The sequence below is a fragment of the Cryptotermes secundus genome, unplaced genomic scaffold, assembly GCF_002891405.2.
Source record: "Cryptotermes secundus unplaced genomic scaffold, Csec_1.0 scaffold209, whole genome shotgun sequence".
In the NCBI taxonomy this organism is placed as follows: Eukaryota; Metazoa; Arthropoda; class Insecta; order Blattodea; family Kalotermitidae; genus Cryptotermes; species Cryptotermes secundus.
Window position 1 is genome coordinate 2,532,072 of NW_019727789.1, and position 9,048 is coordinate 2,541,119.

At 43.4% G+C, this 9,048-nt stretch overlaps 2 protein-coding genes across 3 annotated transcripts in view; one reads left to right on the top strand and one right to left on the bottom strand.

Annotated features, from left to right (window-relative positions):
- LOC111864971 (guanine nucleotide exchange factor for Rab-3A) overlaps positions 1–9,048 on the top strand; it is a 119,041-nt gene that overhangs the window by 69,185 nt on the left and 40,808 nt on the right. Inside the window, exon 2 of one of the 2 annotated variants that reach the window (XM_023852630.2) lies at positions 5,911–6,026. The exons of the other annotated variant lie outside the window; for it this stretch is intronic. The gene's annotated coding sequence lies outside the window, so the exon portion shown is untranslated. The remainder of the gene's footprint in view (positions 1–5,910; positions 6,027–9,048) is intronic. 2 annotated transcript variants of the gene reach the window in all.
- Positions 1–9,048, bottom strand: part of LOC111864970 (arginine--tRNA ligase, cytoplasmic) — a 146,313-nt gene that overhangs the window by 33,566 nt on the left and 103,699 nt on the right. The gene's annotated exons all lie outside the window — the stretch shown is intronic.

A 9,048-nucleotide genomic window follows, 5' to 3' on the forward strand; every position in this document is an offset into this window, starting at 1 on the left:
AAATTGCTAGACCATATTTTGTTACTACCCGTACGTTCTAAAGGGTTGTGACGATGGTGTATAACATTCAAGATTACTGGGTTTTTGGACTTTGTCTCTCGTCCCGTATTCTTAAAACTAGAGGACATGACGTTTCGGAAATTGGATCTGTTTACGTCTTCAGGTGAGGGGGAAGTGATTGAAGTTGGCTGTTTCTAAAGGACCCAACAGAGTAGGTGTCTCCCCCCTCACCTGAGGACGGCAACACATCCAGTTTCCAAAACGCTGTTTTTTCTAGTTTTTTTTTTAGATTACCGGACGATGGACAGAATCCGAAAACCCAGTGATTTTGAGCGTATTTGCTTATGTTTATAAGTTCGGGGCATCAAAATTTTGTCACTTTAGGGAGATCTCAGACTGTAGCAGGTTAAAAGCCTAAAAAAAAAAGGTAATGCTATCCCTGTAACAAGCCTTGAAGGCCCATAGGGTTGTGAGACGTCGAGGCTCCCACATTTTCTAGACAATCGGTTCACAGATTGCGGTGAGGTTGTCAGCTTTACGCGCCGGCCGCCCTTTATCCTCCAGGAAGATTCCTGGTACTCATTTCTGTTAGAAACTGAGTCGACTCGACTTTTGTCACTTTAGGGAGATCTCAGACTGTAGCAGGTTAAAAGCCTAAAAAAAAAAAAAAGGTAATGCTATCACTTTAACAAGCCGTGAAGGCCCATAGGGTTGTGAGACGTTGAGGCTCCCACATTTTCTAGACAATCGGTTCACAGATTGCGGTGAGGTTGTCAGCTTTACGCGCCGGCCGCCCTTTATCCTCCAGGAAGATTCCTGGTACTCATTTCTGTTAGAAACTGAGTCGACTCCAGGGCCATAATGCGGCGGGAACGAGTAGGTCAATTGAAAAAAAAAATCCAGTGACCTCATCGGAAATCGAACCCGCGACCTTCCGACTTGAAGCACAGTGCCTCAACCAACTACGATACCGCGTGCTCCGGGTTAGTAAACTACAAGTAAATAAATAAAAAAATTAATGAGTTAGGAGCTATTACTCTATTTATTTATTCATTTACTTGTGGTTTACTTAATGACGCTTTCGGTATGTAAGATCATATAGCGTCGAGTGGTAGGATAACTGGTGAACGAGGAACTGGAAACGCTCTGGAAGAAAGCTGTCGTGACCTGATCGAGGTACTGTGGAAACCCACGGAAATCCTCAGTCAGGATAAATGGTGCCCCGGTCGAAATTCGAACGAAGCACCTCACGAATACTCGTGTGCAGTGTTACCGCACAAGTTAACTTGCCTGCAACCGCTGCTTCATAATATATGTTGTAGACTGTACACTCGTTTTTAATTTAGGCAATAAATAATCTCACATATTTCCTCTTTCTGAGGTTTCTATTCATTGTCACTGTTTTAAGCTGTTAATATTTATGATGGTGATGATGATGATGATGATGATGATGATGAACAGTTACTTTAATCTTGCACTAACTGGGTGATTAGTGTGAGATGTGGCACCAGGAGAGATTTTGAAGAGTGGTACTGTGAACTCATAGCACAGCTAACGTTAGAGAGTAGAAGATACCAAATATAATATTTATGTAATGAATCAACCACTGACACAAACCGTCAGAGAATTAATTACCAATTCTTGGACATACAAGTATGTCTGTAAATCAAATTTGTGTTAAATTGAACATCACGGATGCCTGTATACGTTAGTCGCCCATTATGATTTCCAGCCATATACTAGCCGATTACAGGGCAGAATTTTTCCGTGTATCCCACATAGGACTACAGCTTGACGGCCGGGGTTCGATTCCCGGCAGCGGCAAGAGGTTTCTCTCTTCTCCACGTCATCCAGACCGGCTCTGGGACCCACCCAGCCTGCTATCCAATGGGGGTAAAGCGGTCAGGGTGCCAGGCTAGTCATTCACCTTTATCTAGTGCCGAGGTCAAGACTGGTGGAGTTAAACCTCCATTCCCTGATACGTCTTCATGGTGTAATGCTTAATTTATTAAGCACAGGGGCAGTTTTGGCTATTTTTAATCCCAAAGACAGTTTCTTAATGTTATTGTAGTTCTGTATTGTACAGTATTAACCTGTCACAGTAGCCGCGCGGTCTAAGGCATGAACTGTCTTCGCTTGCTCTGACGCTGGAGTCGTCGGTTCGAATCCAACTCAAGGCATGGATGTCTGTGTGTGTATAGGTAGCGGCCTTGTGACGAGCTGATCACGCGCCCAAAAAGTCTACCGTCTGTGAAAAATTCTACGGAACTGAATAAGAGGCCTAGGCCCTAAATGGGCTGGAAGAGTCATCGCTAAAAAATATTCTACAATTAAGCCACGGGCTTAGGCACGCAAGGGCGAAATTCCATAACCTGAACACTCGTAACGTGGGGGCACACTGTACACACTCATATTCTTTCGAAAACATTTTCAAAGCGAGTATAGAACATTCCACTTTTTCTCGAACAACAACGAGAAAGACATTGACACCAATAGATTCTAGTTAAGAACACGGCAGACTCGTTACATACTTACGGGATCCAGAGGAATGAGGGCATAACATCTCTATTGTGTTTAGACTGATCGTCTGTTACCGCGCTCCTTGCAATGGCCTCAGCCTCTCATCATGTACCGAACTTTGCTGTAACCATATGCAAACTGTTGCGAAACGCAGCCTCTAGAGACCTGTTTAGGCGTAGTTCTTCTTCAGCAAGATATATTACCTTACAGATCCTTATACATGAGGTCATTCCATCTGCGTCGTAACATAAGGCGTAACAAGAGTTTCACGATCTTTGAAGAAATGGCTGAAGACTGTAAGAATTGGATCCCTCCTCACAAATCTCTACCAAATAGTCTACGAACCCTTATATGTATGAAATTCGACTTTGCTGTGTTCAGAAATTCAATTCCTACCTCACAGGAAACATATAACATCTCGATTATAAAGACCAGTGATTAATTTTGTTTATGGATATAAATCCAGGTGTGCTCCAAAAATCATATTAAACCATGACCGCACTCGGTGGGTAAAGTTAAGAAATTTTAATGTTAACGAATATGATATATATAGCAACAACTGTGCTTTGAAGAGCTAATTATTAATATTATATGTCATTTGTCGTAGGTTTGTTAAATAATCCATAAGTCAATAACAGCGTATTTTAGGTAGGTGAGCCCAAAATATGCTTCACAAATGAAAGGAATTTATCAATTTTACTTATAACTACTTGTAGAAATATGTTGTTATTATTATTATACCTATAATACTAGTGCAATTATTGTCTTTTTTGACATCCATTATAAAGGTAAAGTTGTCCCTGTGCTTAGCTAATTAAGCGCTACGCCATGAAAGAGTATGGGGGAGTGGATGTATAATCCACATTTTCCTGAACTCGGCACTAGCTGGAGGTGAGTGGTCAGTTTCACGCCCCGGCCGCTTTACTCCCGGGAAAGAGCCCCTAGTACCCACTGGATACGTGGTTGGGTGGACCCCAGAGCCGGTCTGGACGACGTGGAGAAAACTCTTGACCCTACCGGGACTCGAACTCCGACCCCTCGACCCCAGCCCGTAGCTAGTCGCTATACCGACTGCGCTATTCCGGCTCCACTTATCCATCGTCCTTTTGTTGTTTAAAACAGCGTTTCTGCTTGTATTGTACATTATGAAGAGCATTAGGCCGCGGCAGCCCGACGAACAGCGCTGGGACTCTAGGATCTCTACTCCTCTCCAGAACCCAGAATCAATTACCGGCGCTCAGAGGTAAATGCGTTCTGCGCGCCAAGTGACATCTCATAATGATCTGAATGCATGGAGCTTATCTTCACTTCCGCCGCGCTCCTTTATGTAGGAGATTGAAAGTTGTTGTTGATCTAGTTTATATGGATTTCTTTACGACGCTTTTGGTGTGTAGACTCTGTAGCGTCGAATGGTAGAATTATTAACAGATGATGCATTAGAAAAAATTTGAAATGAAGGGGGTCATTCCGTAATCGAAATACTATCCCGCAATATGTCTGGAGGGACTGAAGAAGACCATGAAAATTATCAGTGAGGAAAACCGTTGTTCCGGTTGACAGTAAAACCGAGCATCTATCGAATATGAATCTAGTCAAGGAGATGAAATGTGACGATGCTGCTGTGTGAGTTGGGTGAAGAAGGCTGGAACTGAGTTCTGGTGGCCCATATCACTAGCAACAAATGAAGGCTTTGAGAATTATTTTGTCATTATTATAATGACTGAGGCACTATACTACAAGGCGGAAGGTGGCGGGTTCGATTCCCCATGCGGCAATTGGATTTTGCAATTCATCTAATCCTTCCAGCCGCACTATGGCCCTGGAGTCGACTCAGCCTCTAACAGAAATGAGTACCAGGAATCTTCCTGAGGGACAAAATGGCGGCCGGTGCTAAGGCTGACCTCACAGTCATCTGTGAACCGATTGTCTAGAGAAAATGTGAGCCTCGACGTCTCACAACCCTATGGGCCTCTTACAGCTTTACCTTTCATCTCTTAAAAATACATTTTAACTTCCCGTGATTTTAAAGAAGCAAATGTTTCAATAAAATCTGAGGATTCTGTTTCGTGGACGCCCCACTTGCTCCCTCTTTAATCCGGCCCTGACTTTGGGGTGTAGCAACATACAGTAGTGAAGCGAACCCAGACTTGGAAAATGGTTCTAGATCAATATTACTGACCTACATTCGACAGTGAGATGGAAACGCTGGTCTCCATCCTGAAATTCTGGAGGACACTAGTCACTGACATTATCTTGTGATCACAAGACTGGCTTTCCAGCCATTCAATTACCGTCAGAGTTACTCCAGGGAACTTGCGGACACACCCCACACTATTCACCGAACCCCACCCTGTACTCCTCATAATATGGGGCGTATTTTCACGATTAGATTGTTCTCGTGTTAAGCGTGCTCAGCAAATATGGCGGACCGGCGTACTCCGAACTACCAATAACCGAAACTGACTTGCGGTACGACAAAAAGAAATCGGCGCGTAAGGAAAAAGGTAAAGCTATCCCTGTAACAGGTCTTGGAGGCCCATAGGTTTGTGAGATGTCGAGGCTCCCACATTTTCTAGGCAATCGGCCTTACACGCCGGCCGCCTTTTTCCCCCCAGGAGGATTCCTGGTACTCATTTTTGTTAGAGGCTGAGTAATAGTGCGGCTGGAAGGATTAGGTAAATTGAAAAATCCAATGGCCTCATAGTAAATCGAACCCGGGACCTTCAGGCTTGTAACATGGCGCCTCAGCCAACTACGGTAGCGCGTGCCCCCAATCGGCACATACAATTATAAATTTAATCTAATTATTTTACATCGCTACAGTAGAAGTGAATTAATGCGAAACGGGATATTGCATGTTATAGGCTACATCTCTGGGTGACGAGGCATGTAACCCAGTTACAGCTTGTCACGAGCCCGACATGTAATGTAACATCGACTACGTTAAAAAAGCATAACATTTTATAAATTTTTCGTCGCTTCCATACAAATCGTACCTATAATACAAGTACTTCGAATAAGTACGTTTTTATAAATTTTTAGCTGAAAAAGCAGTAATCCACCCTTGTACAGACAAGACACACACTGTACATGTTTCTATATACAAAGTGATTATAAATTATTCGGGGTTTCCGTGGTCTATAAACGAAAACCCCGACAATAATTTAGAATTACACTGTATATTTGACAAAAAGATGAAATAACATGATACCGATAACATTAATAACAACACATCCTCTACGATACGTGTATTGCGCATATGCACATCTCATAAATATTGAGGTAATATTATGCAATTCTTTAATTTGCCACGGGTTTCGTGCAGTAGCTCCATTCATAACAGCACTTTCTTGCTTGTTGCATATATCACAGCGAGGTATGTTGTTGCAGGAAGAATGCCACTGCGCGCTGGTGGGTGCGCACTAGGCTCATAATTCAGAAGTAAATCGCTTCCTGTAACCTGCCGGATGATTTTCTTATTCCCAGGACAAGAACAGCTGTTGCAGGTCAGTGACCGCTGCTTCACTGGACACACTGTGGTGGGCATTCTTTTTATCGGTTTATTTATTCATTTTAGACAACAGTGATTACGATCTGTTAAGAAACTCCGCGTGTTATCGTTAGGCATATTTATGTGTTTCGTATGATTCCAAGACTAAACATTTATTTGCCTAAACAGCATTAACCGCTTGGTCTTAGAAATCGATAAGGCATTGTGTTCTCTGTCGGGTAGGAAGTGAATTTTTTATATTATTTATATGAAATCCAAGCTTCAGTCTCTCCACAGCTCATATTCAAGTCAACACCCTGATAAAGCTTTGTCTTCTCTCAAATGTACCTTTACCGGAAAGACGAGCGGGCATTGCCTGGGAACCTTCTAAATGAGAGGGGGCAAAGATTGTTTTCCTTGCCCCCGCCTCAAATGTAGTCTCTTTCATTACCCCCCCCCCCCCGCACTTTCCCAAACTTTATCTCTTCTCTTTCCCCGTCTCTTTTTCAGGCTTCAACGTATTAATATTTTAAAGCTCAGTGGTTACTATACGTAACAACTGGTTTAATATACCAAATTTCTGCATTCTGCCCACAGAGTGTATTTGTGTGTTTCCCACAATAAACAGCGATAATTTCCTTAAACAGCACTGAGGTCTTTGTAGTGGAGACGCGATGTGTTTCCTGTGCGGTACGAACTGAATGTTTATATATTATGTAGAAACAATCCAGTCTTTAAATGGTTAACACCGCATTAGTACATCCAATAGAATGACAAGATGAAAATGAATATATCAGACGGTTAGTCACACGTTGCCTGGGATCGATTGCAGGTGACGTCTTTTGGGATGTGTGGTGGACAGAGTGGCACTGGGGCGGGGTTTCCCCTGCCTCTACTCATTCCACAAACTGCTCCATTGATCATCCTATCATCCAACGATATATATATAGTCGTTAAATAACGAAATAAAATAACAGGGGAAAATAAGAATATGGCTAATAAAATTAGAGGGAAGTGATTCTAGCCTACTCTCCTAACATTTCAGAGGAATTACAACAATGCTTCGTCAGGATACTCCTTGTGGATATAACTGTGTTCTCGGTTATGACGCCGTGTAGTGTGGTAGTAGTTTGCCGTCGTTTCGAAGGGTCGTGTTTCTATTCTATCGAAATAAACGGCGTCACATCCCAGAACTCAGTTATGTTCATACCTTTCTCTGGGCCGGTATCGAACTCGGGACTTTCCAGTGGGTAAGATTAGTTTGTTTTTCAAAATGCAAACATCGTGGTATAGTGAATGGCATTCTTTCATTGTATTCGGTAGTCCCCAGGTTCGAATGTGGATTTGGAGAGTCGCAATAGGGCCTATTGACTGAAATCCTGTTATTCCTTAGTTTCCCTCAGTCCCCCGAAGCAAATATTGGGATAGTGAAATAAAATAGGTTACCACTGATTTTTCCACGCTCTTCCCATCATTCGATATATTATAAATCAATCAATCGACAACGCATCATTCGATAAACCCATAAATATATTCAAAATCTGAGGCTAATGGTCCACGTACTCCTGAAGTTTTTCAGACAAGCTCCAAATGACTTCAGACTTGCAAAGCGAAGGGGAAGATTTTTCGAAATATAGTCTAGCTTTCAACTAGAGAGATTCAAACACTGCAGTTAATCGAATGTCTTTTAAGAAACAAGCTGTACTCTGCGTTCTTTTACGATCAATCTGCAAACCTGCTGCATACACATCGGCGGTGACCTTCAGGTCCTCAAGCCCAGAAGAGGCTTTTGCAAGATGCAACCCATACAAGGAGACTGAAAGCTCGTGCCATGCAGTCATTCCTTTCACTGTGCTTCGAGTCCTGTACTCATGCTTGGAAAATGTGTGACCCCTGTCGACCTAGTTTTGTCGTGAGAAAATGTTATCTGAAAATGTGTTGCAATCACGTAAAATCAAAAATAATTTTAATGTGGCATCATACAAGAATACCTTCCCTCTCTAATTACACAGCGCAACTAGTACTCTCTTGATAACATGTATGAAATAGGGCGCCAGGATAGCTCAGTCGGTATAGCTATTGGCTGGACGGTCGGGGTTCGATTTCCGGCTTTTCTTCTGTTCACAGCGTCCAGATCAGCTCTGGTGCCCGCCCAGCCTCCTATTCAACAGATACCAACGGCTACTTCCCCGGGGTTAAAGCGGCAGAGGCATGAAGCTGACCACTCACCTCCATCTAGTACCGAGGTCTAAAATGGTGGATCTATACCCGTACTCCCCCTCCCCTCTTAATGGAGTGATGCTTAATTAATTCATCCCCAGGATAAATTTACATTAAATAAATACGTAGGCTGTGATGACGACTGCATTCATCTGGCTCAGGATAAAGACTAATGTAAAAGTGATAATGAATAAGGGCAATTGCTTGACCACCTGAGCTATTGATAGCTTCATAAGACTCTACCCCATGGAGTTCGGGTTTTGAATTAAAAGGGTAAAACGGTATATCTATCCCTGTAACAGGCCATGAAGGCCCATAGGGTTGTGAGACATTGAGGTTCCCACATTTTGTAGATAGTCGGCTCACAGATGGCGGTAAGATTGACAGCCTTACGCACTGGCCGGCCGCCCTTTACCCCCACCAGGAAGATTCCTGGTACTCATTTCTGTTAGAGGCTAAGTCGACCCCAGGGCCATAGTGCGGCTGAAAGGATTAGGTAAATTGAAAAAGATCCACCTCATCGGGACTCGAACCCGCGACCTTCCGACTTCTAGCATAGTGTCTGGACCAACTACACTACTGCGTGTTCCTCGGGGTTTGAATTATTGGGGCTTTATCTTCATGCCAATGCCTATTCATGAATAACTTCACGTCAACCTCCGCCCCCAAACGTTCCTGGTACAGGTCATGTGGCATTTCAACGAAGGAGACAGCCTTCGTGAATACCCGCTCATCATGCAGCTAGTTACAGGACAGAACGGGCTGTAAAGACGAGGAATGCCGGCTTCAGGCTCGGGGGGGGGGGAGGGGGGACGGCC